Consider the following 21,575-nt stretch of genomic DNA (forward strand, 5'->3'; position numbering starts at 1 on the left):
TACCTCTGAAGAGGGGAAATTCTCCAAGAAAAACATTATCCTTCTGAAGGCTTCCTTTCTATTGCTCTATTTGACATCTTAGAAGATAACATTTATAATGAAGGAATTAGAGTATTATACAATTTTTGAGCAGATAATTTTCTGAAGCTGAAAGATAACAAGGAAATTATTATAATCTGGATTGTCATCATTATCGAAAACATCAGTGAAATAGTTCCGGGTAATTTCAAAGAAAATGAAAGAGGATGATTGTCCTGCAGAAATCTTCATCCTAAAAACTGATATTCTCATTAGTGAATCCATATGTTAGGAAATGTATGAAACCCCCCCCCCCCCCCCGCCCCGCCCCGCCCCGCGCGATCATACTTAAGCAGGATCATGCTTAAGCAGGAAACAGGAAGCTACCGCATGTTCCAGAATTCAATCTTGAGCAGTGAGCACACCAAAGCATTTCTCCCGAATGTTTCCGAACACCGTCTCTGCTCTCTGGATAGGTACCGATGCCATCCTGGGCTTTTCACCTTTCGTCTCAATGACAGCTGCTAATTGCATCCAAGTTTCCCTTTCCTGAGCCGACTCTTACTTCTTATCTATTCTTCAGACCATTCTGAATATTCGTCAACTTTCCCCCACATGGAATCCCTTTTGTATTTTTGTTTTCCCACAGGAATGTGAGCCTATCATAGCCTCTCCTCCCTCTTGCTTTTTTCACTCTTAAGGTGCCGTGGATGATATCATTCACATCAGTACACATAAAGCTGGCCATTCCTTCTAAAGGCTGAGTAGGGTTGTATAGATGTAACATCATTTATGTCACTAGTCCAACACTGCCAGCCGTTAGATGTTTCCAAGCTTCTAATGTTTAAAGTGTTGCCATGAATGACCTCGGGCACCATTACTTACCTATAGGACAAATATATATAAAGAAATGGAATTGTTAGACCAAAGATTTTATTTTATTTATTTTTCATGTTTATTTATTTTTAAGACAGAAAGACACAGAGCGCAAGTGGGGGAGGGGCAGACAGAGAGGGAGACACAGAATGGGAAGCAGGCTCAAGGCTCTGAGCTGTCAGCACAGAGCTCAACGCGGGGCTCGAACTCACCAGCCACAAGATCATGACCTGAACTGAAATCGGATGTTTAACAGGCTGAGCCACCCAGGTGCCCCAAAGATGGTGTGCATTTTAAGCATATATGTGTAAAATATATAGCTAAAATATAGGCATTTAAATATATACGTAAATAGCAACCCCCACCCTGTAGATCTGCCCTTTCACGACCATAAGTAATGTATAAGAATGCCTCACTAACACAACGTGATTTTGTTTTAACTTTTGCCAATCTTTGCCAAATTTAATTTATATTTATTTTATAATGAATGAGGTAGACTATCTTTCCCCAAACCAAAGCGTATCTCTTTATTTTCTGAAAATTCTCTATTCCCATCCGTTGTTAATTTTTCTTTTGCATTTCAACTTAATTCTAATGGATCTGTAGAAGCTCTTTATGTACAAGAAAATTTCCCTTTGTATGTAATATGAATTGCAAATATCAACCTCACTGTCAAAAATTGAATTATTAGTCCTAACTTTTCACTTCTCTTTGATAGTATTATACATTAAAATCCTGGCCCTTGATGCATTATAAGACAGTGTACTTCTCCACCCCTTGACTTTGTTCTTGTCAGTGTGACTTGTTTTGGCCAAGGATGAGTTCATAGCTGTGGCAGGAGTGGAGAATTTAAATTTGCTTACAAGATTGGTCTTAAATCCTGGCATTTTGTGATCCACAATTAGAGAAGGTTCTTCCCATTTACTATTGTCCTTTTTAACTTGGTCACCACAGTGGACACATGCAAAGACCTGAGCTCAACCATGTCCAACATTCAAGCACAGCTGGTGACACAGGACAAAGCAGAGCACCCCGGCATCCCAGTCAAAATTTGTTTATCCAGATGGACCCTGGGGCTCATGTGCATAAACAGAAACTCTTACTGTGGTGAGCCTCTGAGATCTGGGGATAGTTTGTTATATAGCAATAACTGACACAAACATTAAATGATCAGTTGTCTCTCACTGTCATGATTTTTTTTAATTCAAATTTTTATTTTTATAGCTTGAATTTATTAATCATTTTCATGTATACTTACAGGATTTATATGCTGTTGAGAAAGGCCTACGTGCTGAAAACACAAATTAAAATAAGATATTCTACGTTTATTTCATTGCTTTTTTTTTTTAATTTTTTTTGTTTATTTATTTTTGACAGAGACAGAGTGCGAGCATCAGCTGGGGAGGGGCAGAGAGAGAGAGAGAGGGAGATACAGAATCCGAAGCAGGCTCCAGGCTCCAAGCTGTCAGCACAGAGCCTGATGTGGGGCTCGAACTCACACACGAACTCATGCGAGATCATGACCTGGGCCGAAGTCAGACGCTTAACCGACTGAGCCACCCAGGAGCCCCTATTTCATTGCTTTTTAATGTTAGTTTTCTTTCCCTTTAATTATATAGTAGCTTTAGGACTTATTTAATGTGTATTTTAGATTAGACATTAAAATACATTTTTCAACTCAAATAATGTCAAAAACTACAATTTATTTAGTAATCTATGTTTTATTGACCAACTTGAGATGTCGCCATTAAATGTATTGAATTTCACAATGAATTATGGTTTATTTCTGAAGTTTCTTGACATTCTCTCTCTATATCCATTTAAATGGACATAAACACCCTTAAAGGCCATATATGAAAACCAACAGCTAGCGTACTCAATGGGAGAAAAGTAGAGAGCTTTTCCTCAAAGTTCAGAAACAAGACAAAGATGACCACTCTCAGCACTTTTATTCAACAAAATACTGGAAGTCCTACCCACAGCAATCATACAAGGAAAAGAAATCAAAGGCATTCAAATTGGCAAGGAAGAAGTAAAACTTGCTCTATTTGCAGATGACATGATACTATCTATAGAAAACCCTAAGGATTCCACCAAAAACCTACTAGAATGGATAAATGAATTCAGTGAAGTCACAGCATACAAAATCAGTGTCCATAACGTTTTTGCATTTTTATGAACTAATAATGAAGTAGCAGAAAAAGGAATTAAGAAAACAATTCCCTTTATGATTGTGTCAAAAATAATAAAATGTATTAGGAATAAACAACCAAGAAAGTGAAAGAGTATAAAATATTAATGAAAGAAATGGAAGATGATACAAACAGATGGAACGATAGTCCATGTTCATGGATTGGAAGAGCTAATATTAAAATTCCCATATTGCATACATAATGCAAAGCAACCCACATATTTAATACAATCCCTATCAAAATATCAACAGCAGTTTTTCACAGAACTAGAGCAAATAATCTTAAACTTTGTATGGAACCACAAAGACCTTGGATAGTCAAAGAGAGCTTGAAAAAGAAGAACAAAACTGGGGCTACCACAATCCCAGATTTCAAGATGTAATACAAATCTGTAGCAGTCAAAACAGTATGGTACTGGCACAAAAACAGACACAAAGATCAGTGGAACAGAATAGGGAGCTCAGAAAGAAACACGTGGTCAATCAATCCTCCACAAAAGAGGCAAGACGATACAATGAGAGAAAGACAGTTTTTCCAACAAATGGTGTTTGGAAAACTGGACAGCTACATGCAAAGGAATGAAACTAGACCATGTTCTTAAACCATACACAAAAATAAATTCAAAATGAATTAAAGACCTAAAGATAAGACCTAAAAACATAGGCAATAATCTCTTTGACATCAGCCATAGAAACATTTTCCTAGATATTATCTCCTTTGGCAAGGGAAACAAAAGCAAAATTAAACTATTAGGACTACACCAGAATATAAAGCTTTTGCACAGCAAGGGAGATGTCAACAAAACCAAAAGAACCCACTGATTAAGAGAATACATTTGCAAATGATATACCCATGAAGGGGTTAATATCCAAAGTATATAAAGAACTTACACAACTCAACACCAAAAAAACAAAAATAAAAGCAAAACAAACAAACAAATAATTCCATTAAAAAATGGCAGAAGATATGAACAGACATTTCTCCAAGAAGACATACTGAAGGCCAACAGACACAAGAAAAGATGCTCAACGTCAGTCATCATCAGAGAAATGCAAATGAAAATCAAAGTGAAACACCTCACACCTGTCAGAATGGCTGAAATCAAAACCCCAAGAAATAACAAGTGTTAGCAAGGATATGGAGAAAAAGGAGCCCTCATGCCCTGTTGATGGGAATGCAAACTGGTACAGCCACTGTGGAAAACACTATGGCAGTTCCTCAAGAAATTAAAAATAGAATTACCATAGGATCCAGTAATTCCAGTACTAGGTATTTCCCTCCTCCCCCCGCAAAGATGAAAACACTAATTCAAAAGGATATATGCACCCTTATGTTTATTGCAGCATTATTTACAGTAGGTAAGATATGGAAGGAACCTAAGTGTGCACCCACAGGTAAATGGCAAAAGAGTGAAATCTTGCTATTTGCAACAACATGGATGGATCCAGAGGCTATGATGCTAAGTGAAATAAGTCAGTCAGGGAAAGACAAATACCTTATGACTTCACTCATATGTGGAATTTAAGAAACAAAACAAGGGTAGCTGGGTGGCTTAGTTGGTTAAGCGTCCAACTTCGGGTCATGATCTCGGGCTGACAGCTTGAAGCTGAAGCCTGCTTTGCATTCTGTGTCTCCCTTTCTCTCTGCCCTTCCCCTGCTCACACTCTGTTTCTCTCTGTCTCTCAAAAATAAACTAAACATTTAAAAAAGTTTTAAAAAGAAATAAGAAAAGAGAAAAACAACAAAATAAACAGACTCAATTATCTATAACAAACTTGTTGTTGACAGAGGGGAGCTGGGCAGGGAAATGGGCAAAATAGGTGAAGGCGATTAAGAATACACTTATTGTGATGAGCACTGAGTAATGTAAATCACTATGATGTACACGTGCAACCAATATAACACTGTATGCTAACTATACTGGGATTGCAAAAAATAAACACAAATGTAAAAATAAACAAATGTCATTAGCAACTCTTTATTCATCACTTTAGTATGTGTTATATCTATTTTCTTCGTTTTCTTCATTTTGAGAAGTATCCTTATGTATTGTCTCCAAGGATGCCAAAATCATATTAGCATTTTCAGAAATATTTCCAATGTCAGTTTCATTGGAATTACATAAAACATAGAGGTGGGTTTAAGCAATAGTTTTTTAAGATCTACTGACACCTCATTTTCAACTATATACTTTTTACTTAGTACTCTTTTGTGTCCCTCGGGAGTGTTTTTAAAAGTTTCTTGATGTGGTGTCTATTATTTAATTATATGAATTTCATCTTCTATTTTCCTGTTGTTTTTCTACATGCGTAGATAAACTTTTATCCATAGGAATTGTATTTTGAGCTGAGATTCATTTTTATCTTTTCGTGCTTATCATAGTTTTCCAGGCAAAGTACAATAGCTTAAAATAATCATAAACTGTTTTTTAACAGACTTTTGAAAACTTTCTGGGGGGAAATAATGGTAGATTCCCATGCAGCTGGAAAAAATAATACAGAGAGACAGAGAGATCCTGTGTACCCTGTAGTTTCTCCAAATGGTGACATCATGAAAAACCCAACACAAATATAACACAGTATCACAACCAGGATATTGACATTGGCACAGTCAAACTACACAAGATTTCCATCACACCAGAATCCCCCAGGGTACCCTTTTATAGACACGCCCACTTTTCCTCTTACCTCTACTTTCTCCCTAACTCCACTGAGACGCTAATCTTTTGTCCATTTCTGTACTTTTGTCATTTTAGGAATATTATATAAATAGAATCAGTGTAAAAAGCCTTTTGTCACTGGCTTTTTCACTCAGCATAATTCTCTGGAGATTCATCCCAATTGTTGGGTGTACCAACTGTCTATTCCTTTAGAACGTGGAGCAGGATTCCACAGTGTCGATATACCAGTTTGTATCCCCCATCGCAAGACATCTGGGTTGATTCTGGTTTATGATTATTATGGGTAGAGCTTCTGTGAACATTTGTGTACAGCTCTTTGTCTTCATTGCCTTGGAATAACAGCCTGGAAGTGTAATTGCAAGGTTGTATATTGAGCATTTTAAGTAGCAGATATACTATTTTCCAGACTGGCTGGATCATTTTCCATTTTTGCTGGTAATGTAGGAGTGATTCAGTTCTTCTCCATCCTCCTCAGCTTTTGGTGATATCACAATTTTATTTTTACATTAGCCATTCGAATAGGTGTGCAGTGATATCTCATTGTGTTTCTAATTCACCTTTCCCTAACAGTAAATGACATTGAACTCTTCTCATGTGCTCATTTCCAGCCCAAGAATCTTCTTCAGTGAAATGTCTCTTCATGACTTTTGACTTGTTCTAATTGGATTATTTGCCTTTTTACAGTGGAGTTTTGAGAGTTCTTTTTTATATTCTACATGCCTCGTTCTTTGTCAGGGAAGCAATTTACAAATATTTCCCATACTCTATAGGTTGTATTTTCTTTCATCCTGCCACCAAGTCTAAGGAGTCTTTCTTTGCCTAGCCCCATGTTGCAGAGACTTCCTCCTATTTTTGCATACAAGTTTTAGTTTTGTATTTAATTCCATGATCCAGTTTGAGTTAATTTTTGTATAAGGTATTAATTTTGTGTAGGGTTAAGGTTCATTTTTTTTGGGGGGGGCTACAAATGTCCAATCCTTCAAGCACTATATGTTGGTAAGTTTACCCCCATTGAATTGGTTTTACAACTTTGTAAAAAAAAATCAGATGCAACAAGAATGTGTCTATTAATAGTTTTGCTATTTTGGTTCTGGATCTATGTGTCTATCCACCGGCCAGTACCACATGACCTGAGCCCTGCAGTTGTATAGTAAACCTTAACATTAAATAGAGTGATTTCTCCCATTTTGTTCTTGCACATCAAGACTGTTGTAAGTATTCGAAGTCCTTTTCTTCTCTATATAAATTTTAGAATAAATTAATAGTGATGCCCATTGGCTTGGATTTCTTTGGGTTTATTCTATTTGAGGCTTGCTCAGTTCCTTAAATCTGTAAGTTTATGGGTTTTTTTGTTTTTTACAAATTTGAGAAGTTTATACCCATTATTTCCTTGAGTACTTTTTCAGTACTACGTTTTTTCTTTTCCTCTGGGACTCTAAAACATGTATATTAAGTCTTTCTCAGTAGTCCTACAGGTCTCTGAGACTCTGTTAAATTTTTTTTCAGTCAACTCCCTCTCTCTTTTACTGTTTTTACTGTTGGTTTTTACTGTTCTGTCTCTACTTCACTGATTCTTCTGTATTTTCTCCATTGTGATGCTGAACTGAAGACACTAAAATTTTATTTTGGTTATTGTATTTTTCAGTCCTAAAATTCCATGTGGCTCTTCTTTATGTCTTCTACTTCTTTGTTGAGGCTTTTTATTTCTTCATTTGTTTCAAGTGTGTTCATAATTGCTCACTGAAGCTTTTATATCGTAACTACTTTTAAAATACTTGTCAGGTAATTCTAATATCTTTGTCATCTCAGTGTGGAAATTGAGATTTTTTTTTTTAACATTGATCTTGAGACTGTGTTGGTCCTTGGTATGTAGTGATTTTTCTTTCTGAAGACCTAACATTTCTATGTTGTGTTATGAGACTGTGGATCTTATTTAAGCCTTTAGTTTTAGGTGGCTTTCTCTGATACCACAATGACAGTGGAGGAGGGACACTTTCTTGTCTTTGGCAGATAGAGGTAAAGTCTAGCTCCACGTGGCCTCTGCTGACACCCCAAAGCAGGAGGGAGACGTATTACTGCTGAGCAAGAGGATGTTCTAGCTTCCCAGGTTGTCTTGACTGATACTACTGTGGAAGTGGCTTTGTCACTGTGTCACTACATCAACAAGGGGTGACGGTGGCTGTCCAGATTCTCCACTAAGCCTGTCTTAACACCATCTAGCAAGGAAGGGATGGGGGTGGAAGTCTAGGCTCTCCATGTAGCCTCCAGGGACTCCATAGGGGAGAGAAGTGTTGCCTATAAGATCTTCACTGGCTGGTGATAACAAAAATTCCATCTCCCTATTTGACCTGCTCTAATACCCTGTGGTCAGGTTATTGAGGCACCTTATGACAGCCTTGCAAAGGTGGAACTCTGAGCTCCTCACCCACATTTTGCTCCTGTGTAATTACACATTACGTGTAATGTCCACGTTTTTTGTTGTTGTTGTTTTATTTAAAAGAAGGAGTTAGGAAGAGTACATTTACTCCACCTTTATGAAAGCAAAAGTCTCCATTAAGATTTTTATCTTTCATTTTTATTCTTATCTAGCTGGAGTAAACTGTATATCAGAACAATGTTGAAGAAGAAGAAGAAGAAGAAGAAGAAGAAGAAGAAGAAGAAGAAGAAGGGAAGAAGAAGAAGAGAAGAAGGAGGAGAAGAAGGGGAAGGAAAAGAAGATGAAGAAGGGGAAGGAGAGGAGAAGAAAGGAAGAAAGTACTCTTGTTATTATTCTTTAAAGATAATGCTTCCTCTAAAGGTTCATATGCTTTCAGAACATTAAGAGACTGTTAATATAGGAACTTTTATTTTATCCATTAAGGAAATAGGAATTCATTTTATCTGTTATGAAAGTAATTATCTATTCTTGTTTAATTAAGAATTTTTATAAAGAATATATTATGCATTTTAAACTGCCTATTGAATATACGAGAAGATCATAAGGTTTTTTTTTGTTTTACTTTCATTTCCTAATAAAATGAGTAAAATATTCTAACACCAAATCATCTTGACATTATACCTTAAATACTAATGGGTCATGATGTAGCAATACCATGTTGAAGTTGGATGCAGTTTCCTAATATTTTATTTGAGATATTTTTCATTGATACTGAAAAGAATGATTCATCTGTGATTTATTTGTGCTATGTTTTTGAGCTATTTTTTAATTATAAAAAAGAGAAAAATTTTCATATGAACAGCAATTATTGTTTTTTTCTAAATTAGGAAATAATCTCTTCGTATTAAGAACAATAAGATGACTGCTCTTTTTACATAGAACATTATCCAAATCTATGAAATACAATCCTATTAAGTCTCAAGAAAGTGGTAGAAACTGTTTCATCAGATTTCATAAGCTTCTCCAGGCAGAGTCCCAGTCTTATTTACCTAGAACTGGCCCAGCACATGCCAGGATGTATGCGTTCATTAAATGTTTGTTCATTTGGAATCTCATCAATTAGTACCCACAATGACTCATTTTTCAAATTAAGAACGTATGTTTCAAATGGATAAAGAATCTCAGTCCAGGGCACACTATTTCTAGGAATTCTCATTCGTCACCACTTGATTCTCTGACTCCTTGTTCCACTGATTAGAGCAGGGCAGCCCAAGACTATACGTATCTCTTCCTGGAGCAGGGCACAGGATACCTTCTTATATTTCAGACAGCTGTTAACACAGGCTCTCCAGAGAAACAGCAAACCAATACTCTGGCTACTTTCTTCGTTTGCCATACTGCTGGACTATGGCTGCAGTGTGCGTGACAAGGAATTTTCCCATTGGCTTTCCTACTTTAATGCACAGAAAGGTGGGTGGAGTCTTGCTTGTCTCTTCTTTTGAAAGAAGTGTATCTTCAGTAAGTACCTGAATTCTTTCTGGTAGCCAAAACTGAATTTCAGACTTACTATCCATTTGTGCACCTTGGCAGTTGTGATCCAGAAGAGATTCTAAAGAGGTGCCTGGACACTATTCCTATTTGCTTCTGTAGGCAGAAGAAGGCCATTTGCTGTGGGAGGGACACTCTTTCACCCAGCTTTTATCTGGCTCTTTATTGCTTTCAGCTGATGAATCACCTACCTGGGAAACAGAATTACTAAGGGTGATGTCTGCCCCCACTAGCTCAATAGTTTTGTCACCATTAATTCTGGCTTCTGCAACTTTATAACTGTGACCCTTCTTTCTTCTTATGAAGGTAATATTCAATGAATTTAACTTTATCTAGATTTCCAGGTACATTCATGTCCATTCAATGTTTTCTACTTGGATTTCTGGGGAACCCAACTACTTGTCCATGTCTGGCACTATATCTTGCTTTTCACAGGTTTCGAAAGCTAGGGCTCCCTTCAGTTCAGCATTATTGTCTGTTCCTGAAAAGCTCAGGGCTGGCTCCACCTACATTTCTGTAGCAGGAGTATTGTTTATGACGTAGCCTTCCTTAGCTCTTCTGGGTCAAGAGAAAGGCACTCTGTTGAGATGTCTCTTTTGTCCATTCCACTATCAGCTGGAGAAGAAACTTCTTCCAAGTCAACGGAGTTAAAATCATCCCCTAAAAGGAAATTTTCTTTGGCTATAGTTCAGATGTAGCACGAATGTCAGAAGGTTCCTTGCTGAACTTAGCCACACTTATAGATCCATTGGTTGCCTCCCCAGAAGATTCTAGCATCTTTAACTTCCTTGACACAGAGCGAGTGGTCTGAGGGCTTTGTAGATGTGTATATTGTTGACTTCTCCAAAGGCCCTGTTGTTTTGGAGCTCGAAGCGATGGTTCTCTCTCCATCCTGCTGGTTTTTGTTTTTTTTTTCCTTGTTGATATCTTTGAAGTCACTGACCCAAGGAAGAGATTGTTTCCATTGCCTTCTACAATGACATTTCCCACATGAAGAGCAAGGTGACCTGCCATCACTTGGAGATTGGGAAGGTCTGGCTTCAGAAAAGGGTATCAATCTATTCAGTAAGTTTTTGAGCTATTTGTGATGGCAATGTAATCTTAATTTCATTTTTTAAACAACGAAGTTCCTTTTTTATTTTTTCTTTTTTTCTTTTTTTTTTTTTTCTGTTTCAGTTCTTCATGGCAGGAAGAGCGAGATTTTAAGGCATTTTTATTTAAATATATCACATCTCTTGGTATGTTTACTCCTAGATACTTCACTCACCATAGTAAATGAATTACATTTTATTATATTTCTTAAATAATTGGTAGAATAAGCTGTGAAATTATCTAGGCCTGCTACTTAGCTGGCTATAGTTCTTGATGACTTTCTCTATTACTCCCAGAGGTCAGTCTGGTTAATGTATATTTTCCCAGACTGTGACCTTTTCAAGGTGGCTTGAATCAAGCAAACTTCCACTTTGCAGTCAGAGGGAACTCAACAACTTTGTTGCGTTAAATGGAAAACTGTAGATTATTCCTGATGCTGCTGTTTTAATATTATCATTATTGTTATTGTTATTATTATTATTGTTATTGTTATTATTGTTATTGTTATTGTTATTAATCCTGTCACTCCTATTAACTCCAGAATATGATCTACACAAAGAATGAAGATGCCCTGGGAACAATTCTCGTAGGAACCATTCCAACCATCTCTGAACGGTTCTTTTGCGACGCATTCCCTTCAGGGGAAAGCAGGTGGGAGGCAGTATGGTCTTTATATCCACCCCCAACGAATCTCTAGGATGATTTATGTCCACCAGTGCAAAAGATAGCATGCATGTGTGCATTTGTGTGTGTGACCAGACTAATTTCTCTTTTTCCACTAAGTTCTGATAAGAGATGTTTAACAACTCAGTTCAATTATTTTTAGTGTATTTATTTATTTTCAGAGAGAGTGTAGGGGAGGGAAAGAGAGAGAGGGGAGCGAGAATCTCCAGGAGGCTCCGCACTGTCCGCGCAGAGTCCAATGCCGGGCTCAAACCCACAAACCTTGAGATCGTGACCTGAGCCAAAATCAAGAGTCGGACACTTACTGGACTGAGCTCCCAGGCGCCCCGACAACTCTGCTTGATTTTAAAGAGAACGTCTTCTCACCCATCTTCCTCAGTTTTTGAATCTCACGAAAGCTCTATGCCACAGAGAAGTCTTATTTAACTTTGGTATATCTGTCAAGCACCAGTGAAGAAAAAGTGAAGTATCTATTTCCTTCTATTTTCCCTGAATCAATTTTCACCGTCTGCATGTAAATAAATAAATAAATAAATAAATAAATAAATAAATAAAGGATTCTCTTTTAGTTCATCATGTAAAATTGTCTGTATTAATGTTTGGTTTATCCTCTTGCAATGTGGCTATTTACGTTCCCAGTCTCTCTCTCTCTCTCTCTCTCTCTCTCTCTCTCTCTCTCTATATATATATATATATATATATATAGGCTTCTTAGCCAGCTCATTGTGCCATAGACTTTTGACCTTAAAAGCACTGTAAGCTTGTTCTACTGCCTATTTTCCTTAAATACATTGAAGTAAGTCACTCTATAACCTCTAGCATCTTTTTGGCGAAAATAGAGACTTACAGTATGTTTGTTTAATTTTGAACACAGTGGGGCAATTTTCAAATATAATTGCACATTGCCCAAGTTCCAGATTTTTGGTTTCTTTAAACAGATCTAAGTATAAGAAAGGACATGTTGGAAGAGATTCAGAAACTTTAGGAAGCAAACATCAGAGAGCCAGAAGGACATTGACTGGATATTGACAATTAGGAAGAAGAAATGACTCCAAGTGACACTGAGATTTTGCAAATGCATAGATGGGTGCATGAAGCATTCTGGGCAAAATTATGATGGGAGAGGATGGGAGAGGAGACGTACTGGGGTCGTCAGAGGCGGTGCAGCCACCAGCACTGGCCCGGGGGCTCACAGGCATCTCATAAATGCTTTTTGAATGACTGTTAGATGAATTCCATACCAGACGCACTGAATTTGATGTGGACGTTTTCTGTGGTCCTGTAACCTTAAACCTGTGGGGCACTCTTACTTTACAAAGCACTTTCATATGCTGCCCCATTAATCCCCACAATAAACCATGGAGTAAAATATCATTAAAGCCCTCTTATAGCTGAGGAAATGGGGCTTAGAAAGATTAAGTTCCTTACTTAAGTTATATGTTTAGTATGAGCCAGAGATGAGGTTTAAGCCCAAGTGTTTTTGAGACCAAAACCTGGGCTCTTTCTCATACTGTGGAGTGTTCCAAGTAGCAGTAGCTTTGGCCGCCCGTAGCTGGCTATCTCAGACACATCTGAGGAAATCATCATGCTTGGAAAGACACAAATATTTACAGAGAGAGTTAAAAATGAGAGCACATCAGCAGTAGGCAAGAGACTCACAAAGGATGGAACGCTATTTTTTTTTTTTTTCACCGCAGTGTGACCAACACGGAGGGAAACTCAATGCTGTCCTTACTGAGTCAGTGATTCCCCAGAATGTGCTGGAAGAAGACAGGTTTGTTTGGGGAAAAAAAAAAAAAAAATCAAAGACCACATATGCCAGAATCATGGTGAAAGAATCACCAGCAGCTGGCAACCCATTTCATGGAAGAGTTAAGGATTTTAAGAAGCAAAGAGAAGGGTTCCCCAGGATTCTTCTTGAGGAAAAGGTGATGTATTTCAACTACAATACCCTGAAATATCTAAAAATAAAAAAATAAAAAAATAAACAACTAATATTCTTTTTTTAAATTTTACGTGACACCTTTTTGTAAGGGTGTCTTAGATGTGGGTAGACTATTGGTGAACTACATGACAGCTGAGTGGGGTTTTGCTGACCGATGAGATTGCTTTTGAGAACTTTTTGAGAAATCACTTTTGTTTTTCTGCATTGGTTTTTGTTTGAGGTCATTTTTTATAGGTCTATTGGACAGTCCCTACATCCATTCTATACCAGTCACTTTCAGTCGGATCCCTTTTAGCTCTTTATTTCATTTTGATTTTAAAAGGCCTGGGGGCGCCTGGGTGGCGCAGTCGGTTAGGCGTCCGACTTCAGCCAGGTCACGATCTCGCGGTCCTGAGTTCGAGCCCCGCGTCGGGCTCTGGGCTGATGGCTCAGAGCCTGGAGCCTGTTTCCGATTCTGTGTCTCCATCTCTCTCTGCCCCTCCCCCGTTCATGCTCTGTCTCTCTCTGTCCCAAAAATAAATAAACATTGAAAAAAAATTTAAAAAAAAAAAAGGCTTATCTCCTTTTGCTTAATTTTTTTTTAATCTAAAGAAATTATCTGTGTGCCCAGTTAATATTGTTATTTGTTTATTTCATATCATTTTTCCATATGTTACCATCTCCTTTCTGAGTTTTTATTTTGGGCTTATGGTATTGTTTTCTATCTTCTATCATTTTCCTAATTTATTTTAGCTTGTTTGGAACATCTGTTCTTCCATTGGAGGGCTTCCATTTCCTAGACGGTCATCATTCTATGTCAATATATCTTTTTAAAAAAAGGAAGTGCATGGTATTTAATTGTGATAATTTGTGTTGTGCTACTTTCTCTTTCTCTACATTAAATTCATTTCATGGCATTTGAGGAAGAAGGAGTGCAGTCGAAGAGTTTTTCTAGGCTCATGACTCTAACGCCTTCCCTATAATTTCCATCAGTTCTTTAATGTTATGGTCCCTTACCATTTGAAATCTTCTAGTAGTTTCCTTTGTTTATTTTAAACACACCCAACTCTTGCTTTTGCCCCTGTCGTTCCTCTTCTAATAAATTTAGGTTTTCTTTCAGATAGTCTCTCCTTGATGTAGGGTTCTGTCGTAGAGGGATTTTGCAGACTTCATAGACATCAGATCGTTCACGTGACATCATCTTAAATCATGGACTCACGCTATTTAGCCACAATTTAGCATACGAAAAAAATACGTATAGTTTCAGTAGAGTTTTTCAAATTGTCCTGCCCATGTTCCAGCACATGCCTGGTGGCAAGTTGGGGCATCTCCACTTCTCGCATCCATCACGTGTCAGCTTGTCCCTCTTTCCTCCTGAAGAGATGCTGGTACCATTCAAGTCTTGTGCTGCCAGGCATTTGTACCCTCTCCTCTCATTTCCTGGTTTCGTGTCTTGAGTGTCACCGTGGGGTGTTGGTTTTGCTATTATGGTTCCAGCCACTGTTTTTATAGCTCTTCACCTGCCCTCAAGGTGAGAGCACAAAGCTCAGCCTTCAGGCTTTAACTGGTATAACTGCTTGGATTTTGGACTTGAGTGCTTTAAAAATACATATTTCTTGGGACTCCTGGGTGGCTCAGTCGGTTAAGGATCCGACTTCCGCTCAGGTCATGATCTCACAGCTTGTGAGTTTGAGCCCCGCGTCGGGCTTTGTCCTGACAGCTCAGAGCCTGGAGCCTGATTCAGATTCTGTGTCTCCCTCTCTCTCTGCCCCTCCCCCTATTCATGTTCTGTCTGTCTCTCTCAAAAACAAAGAAACATTAAAAAATTAAAAATACATATTTCTTAATTTAACAAAAGAGAATAAGCATCTATATTTTATTTATTTATTTTTTCAATATATGAAGTTTATTGTCAAACTGGTTTCCATACAACACCCAGTGCTCATCCCGCCAGGTGCCCTCCTCAATACCCATCACCCACCCTCCCCTCCCTCCCACCCCCCATCAACCCTCAGTTTGTTCTCAGTTTTTAAGAGTCTCTTATAAGCATCTATATTTTAGATGCCTTATTTTCTGAAACTTAAATCTTCATATCCTTCTGTAAAAGTTTGTACACATACTCAAACACATACACTAACCCCTCATAATTGAAAACTTACCTTGATCTCCACAAAACATTCTAAATGACACAGCATATTCTTTATCACCAAATTACCTCATATATTCTCTTTTCCGCTTTATAATTGTTATCAGATCGACGTGTCTGTCCTCATTATCAGAGTGAACCACAGAGCTGTTCCACTGGTTTGATTTTACTGTAGAATGGTGCCCTTTTTTTTTTCTTTAAGACAGAAAATTGCCAGTCACCCCTCCTATCCCAGTGACAAATAGAAAAAAGAAAATATCTTAGCAAACTGAAAACAAACACCTGTAGTGATGAGATAGGAATGGTTTTTTTTTTGCAATTTAAAAAAACTAAACCCATGTTTTTCTTGAACACTCAAGTTTATGCATGGATTTCATTAAGAATGTTACCAGATGTCAAATATTTACAAACCATTTCTACATTTCTTAACTGGTGATAAACTAAAAAGTAAACGATCGTCTTTGAGTGGCAGTAAATACTATGATAAATACTCTGCCAAGGAAATCTTTACCTGCTGGAAACGATTTTTAACTGTCAATGTAGCTCTAATGCCTTATTTTCTACCTGGTTATATTTGACGTCTCCTGAAGCCAGACCATTAGTGAGATGCGTTATCTCACTGAGGCCTTCCTCTGAACCTTTACAAGGACACCCCACAGCCCGTGGCCATACAGGCTCATAGTCTCCTGAACAAGTTATCGAGGACTGCATCATCCTCATAGTGTTCCTAACTATCCATTTTTAACTTAATTTAGTAGTTAATGCAGTCAAATAGGATATATGATTAAAATGTAAAACACAGCTCTGTGCATCTAGCTAAATTGTTTGTTTGGTTTAACTAATTAATAGGATCTATTTCAAAATGTGCCCAGTTTTATGAAAAGTAATTTTGGTTTTACTACAGTAATTTGTACACTCCATAATTTCTGGCACAGTATATGGCAATTTACAAACTCACTTACGGTTTCTCTTTACTCATATGATATATATACTTAGTATGTGTGTGTGTGTGTGTGTGTGTGTATGTAAAGTAATTCATGTAGCATTCAACACAAGAGTTCTAGTAATAAATATAACATGCTTTTAGCTAAATATTTTCATAAAGTGGTTTAAAACATTTTTCCTGAGTAAAATTCCATTATAGACTCACATGCACACCCATACACACACACACACACACGTCTTTATCCATTCATCTTTGGACACTCAGGTTGCTTCCATATCTTGGGTATTGTGAATAATCTTGTGATACACCTAGAGGTTTGTATTTATTTTTGAATTAGTGCTTCTATTTTCTTTGGGTATATACCTAGCAGTGACAGTACTGGGTCATATGGTATTTCTATTGTTAATTTTTTGAGGAATCTTCATGTGGTTTTCCATAGTGACTGCTTTGCTGGAAAAAAAACAGGTGAAGGGATTAAGAGGTATAAACTTCTAGTTATAAAATAAATAAGCCATGGGCACGAAAAGCACAGCACAGGGAATGTAGCCAGTAAGACTCTAATAACTTTGTATGGTGACGGTCACTATTCATGTGGCCGTGAGCAATGTGTAATGCACAGAATTATCAAGTCACTATGTTGTAAATCGGAAACGAGTATAAAACTGTGTGTCATCTATACTTCAATAAAAAAGCAATTAAACAAATAAACAAATTTCCTGGAGCTCAAAACCTAACTTATATTTTCAAATATGACTCTTATTTTCTGGAAAAAAAAAAGTCTCACACAGGCATTACCAAATCGATTTTCACGTGAATAATTCCACATTTTCCCCTGAGAACAGTGCTTACTGAGAGCTTGAGGGATTTGAAGTAAAGGGCAGTTTATCCTCTGCATCTTCATTGTGATTTGTATTCCTCAATCAGAGATTAAAACTACTTAGAAAGTAAATCTTCCCAAGCTCTTTGGACCTATAGATACAAACTGAAAACATAAGTTTGTTCAATTCTTCATCTTCAGAAACTTCCAGCCAAGTGGAAATCTTAAATATCTGTTACCTTTCAGGATACAGAATGATTTAAAAAAATTATTTTCTTCTTTTCAAAATCTTGTATAAGTTTCCAAAGAAAGGAAATAAAGGAATTAAAATTTATTGGAAGTCTAACATTTGTCAGCCACTATGCTGGGACTTGTGCTTAATCATATTGACTTCCACTTAATTTACTTACTTTTAAAGTATCATGAAAACTAGATTATATTGTCTTATAAATGAAATAGATGTCCGTGTCTTCATGATATGTTAAAGCCTCAAAAATAAAATAGGTTCTATTGTCTTATCTGACATGGAAAGAAATGATGAGATCAAAACCACAACTTAACCATCAGTAAGTAAGATGTTTGTATAGAAGCTTCACTGGCTCAAATGGTGAGTTTTCTCATTTTCCTCCTCATGTTGTGTAAGGCAGGCTCAGCGGGGTTAGAGAAGCCATTCACGGGGGTAATTGCTCCCTGCAAAATAATAATCTATTTTTTTATCTGAAATAACATTTCAAAGGCAGAATGGAGCTAGGATTGTAACACTTGCTTGCATAAGGGATACATGTTTGGTACTATTTGTCTCATTTTAAAATAGGAACTTAACCCAAATAAACAGAGATAATGTACACGTCGACCGTGAGAGGAATTCTATACTTGCCTGGAAGTTCACGATCATATTAAAATGTGAAACTGTCACATAATTTTACCAAAAGCTCCTTTACTCTTTCTTGAAAATGAAACAGGAATTCTTGTGAGTTTCATAGTCTGTAACCCGTTACAAGAAGCGCATCGTACAAAAGAAGGAAAAAAAGAGTTTGTTACAGTTAGAGCAGTTTGGAGCTCAGTAAGCAAGATTTCATTCTTGGCTGGTGACAAACAGGCAGTGTGGTCATGAAAAACTAATTCAGCTGTCTGTCCCTCTGTTTCCTTGTCTGTGACATACCAGGAGGAAGTCAATATTCCTGTCATTGGCATTATTGCTTATCATTGTCTGAAAGTTTTAATCAATGGAATAACACAAGAAATGGAAATGTGAGCCATCCCTGTCGGATCAAAACCAAAAAACCACTGGAAGACAACACAGGGGAAAACGTGTTGATTCGTCTTAACGTTGGTCAGGTCAATGATTTTTTTTGGCCATGACCCCAAAAATACAGGCAATAAATGCAAAAAGTAGACAAATAGGATTACATTAAACTAAAAAGCATCTGCACAGCCAAGGAAACAATTAACGAAGAGACAACCAGTGGAATGAGAGAAACTATTCTAAAGCATACATCTAATAAGGGGTTAATATTCAAATCACGTCAGGAACTCCTACAACTCAAGGGGGGAAAATAACTCAGTTAAATAGGCAAAGCACACAAGTAGACATTTTCTCAGCGAAGGTATACACATGCCCAACAGGTATTTGAAAAATTGCTCAGCATCACTATTCCTCAGCGAGATTAAAGAAAAGAGAAAATATATACTGTCATTATATACTAGCAGATGTCTTAGATATAGTGGGCAGTTCATAAGGAAGGACCAGGTGGGACACACAAATTCTGGAATTTTCTACATCTAAATGAGCCGAAAGCAAAAGTCTGGGTGGTCTTACCAAAGACGAGTGCAGAGAAACAGGAGAACCCAGGAGCCACATCCCGTGTCTGATGGAACTAGGTTACCAGGGGATGGAGGTAGAAGGGGCCGTAAAGCCAGAGGCAAACAGGTGAAAATGGTACCTCGAAAGCAAAGTGAGAAAAGCGGGGCAGGAGTGGAGCTGTTTATCTGAAACAAATGCGATTACATAAGATGACGACTAAAACCGACCTCGGACCCAAGGAGTCCGATATTCCAGTGAAAACCTTTAGGAAATACTCGCCTGTCACTGATCTGAGACTTGCACACACGATTACAGAAACGTGAGTAAAACAATGCCAAAAATATCTACTTGGTTTACTAAAGGAAATGTGTATTATTAACAAACAAGATTTCGCACAGAAATGAAAAGACGTTTTCTCATGCTCAGAAATGCAGTAACATCATCCATAACACTAGAAAGTCAGACGAGAAAAGCTATACCATCATCTTCCAGGAGTCTGCAAAGGTCCTCATGGAATTCCTCAGTAAATTCTATGGTGAAACAGGCTGTTTCTTTACCCAATACATAAGCTATCGAGATGTACTTCCAGGAGGCAATTATGGTTTTTAACTTATATTTTTGTTTTTGAGTTTTCAAAGATTTAAAATGTCTTTGTTTTTGTTGTTGTTGTTGTTGTTGTTGTTTTTTAAAGAATGCATGCTGTATGAGGGAACACCTGTCATTTCTTCTGTTTTGTTCTTATCTGTTTGCACAAACCATTCTTTTGCCACGCACCGTATCTGGTGACTAGCCACCTTCCTTGATCCATGTGTATATGAGAAGCAGGTGACCTTTGTCACGTCCCCACACAGTCTACAGCTGATGAGTACAGAAGTGACACAAGCTGAGATCATCTGCATGTGTACCTGAGCTTCTGAATCAGTATCCTTCTGAGCGGCTGAAACTCAGGACAGGTAAATACGGTCCCTCTTGGTAACCACGTTTATCATTTAAACAACAAACAGAAGAGATCTCAGATTGCCAGTGAACAAGGAGAAGGCAGTGGCTGGAGACACATGCAGGAGGAAAAACAAACACAGGCAAGAGGTAAAGTGAGAGCAGCATCCGGATTCTCAGTAACATTTCAACCCTTTTATGCTAATCAAATTCGTATTGCTATATTCTTATAATTCATTTTGCCATTGAAATCCACACAGGTTGAATTCTTACGTAAGGCTCAAATGCTGAAATGACCATAGGTAGTAAATTATGTTAATTCCCGGATTTATTTTCTAGCGTCCTGAAAAAAAAAAAAATCTTGGAGAATGAAAAGAGATACGTAGACCCATCCTCCTATTAAAGAAAGAGATGCTTTTCTTAGAATCAGGAAGTTTCCTTATGACATTCTCCCTAAAAATTTGAATTCCAAGCAAGCAATCAATATCCAGTACAAATATTTTGAAACGATGGCGTACATATACGAGTAAACATCCAAAAATAAAAATAAGAACATGTAGACATATTTTTTTCAAAGCACAGACTCCTCACTACATAATTATATCTCTAATACACTGAAAATTACAATGGTATAGAAAAACATTTAAAAATGTATTTCAGCTTATTGTTTATATTATTTTACAGTAATATTTTCTGATGTAACTTTTTGAGTTCCAATTGATCTAACCAAATAATTCATAAATGAAGGCCAAATCAGTATTCCATAGAGGCTGTTTTGCACAATAAAAACAATAAAAATACCTTTCAAGCTGTAGAATTAAGGACCCAGAAGCACAGGCTACTGTGGGATCTTACAAGTATCTTCAAATAGTGTTGCAGGCATGCTGAAAATCGGAACAAGTTTTCAACTGATAAAAATGATTAAAGTCCTAGGATTATTGTGATATGATACCACAGTCTGGAACGAGATCAGCTAAAATAATTGCACGGTGCATCACTTTTGAACACAACCGGTATTTTTCTTATTCTTTTGCGTATTTTTAAGGTTTGTTTTCCGAGTAACGACCCATGAATATCTGTATTAACTTTCATGCATAACTGATCCATGTAGTACAATCTCATCTATTTTATTATTAAAATGAGGATTTTTGGTATCAAATGAAACGTAATATAGATAAGAGTAGTTTGGGAAAATGGATACAAACAAAATGGAAGTATTGCGCTCCAAGATTTTGCTACTACCATAGGCGTTCTGGGTTTTTATCCTACAGGTTTGTGTTTTTGTATGACAGACATTAGCTTATATATAAAATTTTGTTGACAGGGTCTGCATGGCTTTAAATGCCAATAGTACAGCTTAGAATATCAACGATAACAAGGTAGAAAAACAATGTTGCAGAAAAAAATGTCAAAACGCAAGTAAGACCTTATGCTGATTTTCAGGGCGCCTGGGTGTCTCAGTCGTTTGGGTGTCTGACTTCGGCTCAGGTCGCGATCTCACGGCTCGAGAGTTCAAGTCCTGCTGACCGTTTGGA

At 37.3% G+C, this 21,575-nt stretch overlaps 1 pseudogene; it reads right to left on the reverse strand.

Annotated features, from left to right (window-relative positions):
• Positions 1–9,477: 9,477 nt before the first annotated feature.
• Positions 9,478–16,251, reverse strand: LOC121037649 (nuclear receptor coactivator 7-like; annotated as a pseudogene).
• Positions 16,252–21,575: the final 5,324 nt, after the last annotated feature.

This window comes from Herpailurus yagouaroundi, unplaced genomic scaffold (genome assembly GCF_014898765.1).
Source record: "Herpailurus yagouaroundi ecotype Mexico unplaced genomic scaffold, PumYag 164, whole genome shotgun sequence".
NCBI lineage: Eukaryota > Metazoa > Chordata > Mammalia > Carnivora > Felidae > Herpailurus > Herpailurus yagouaroundi.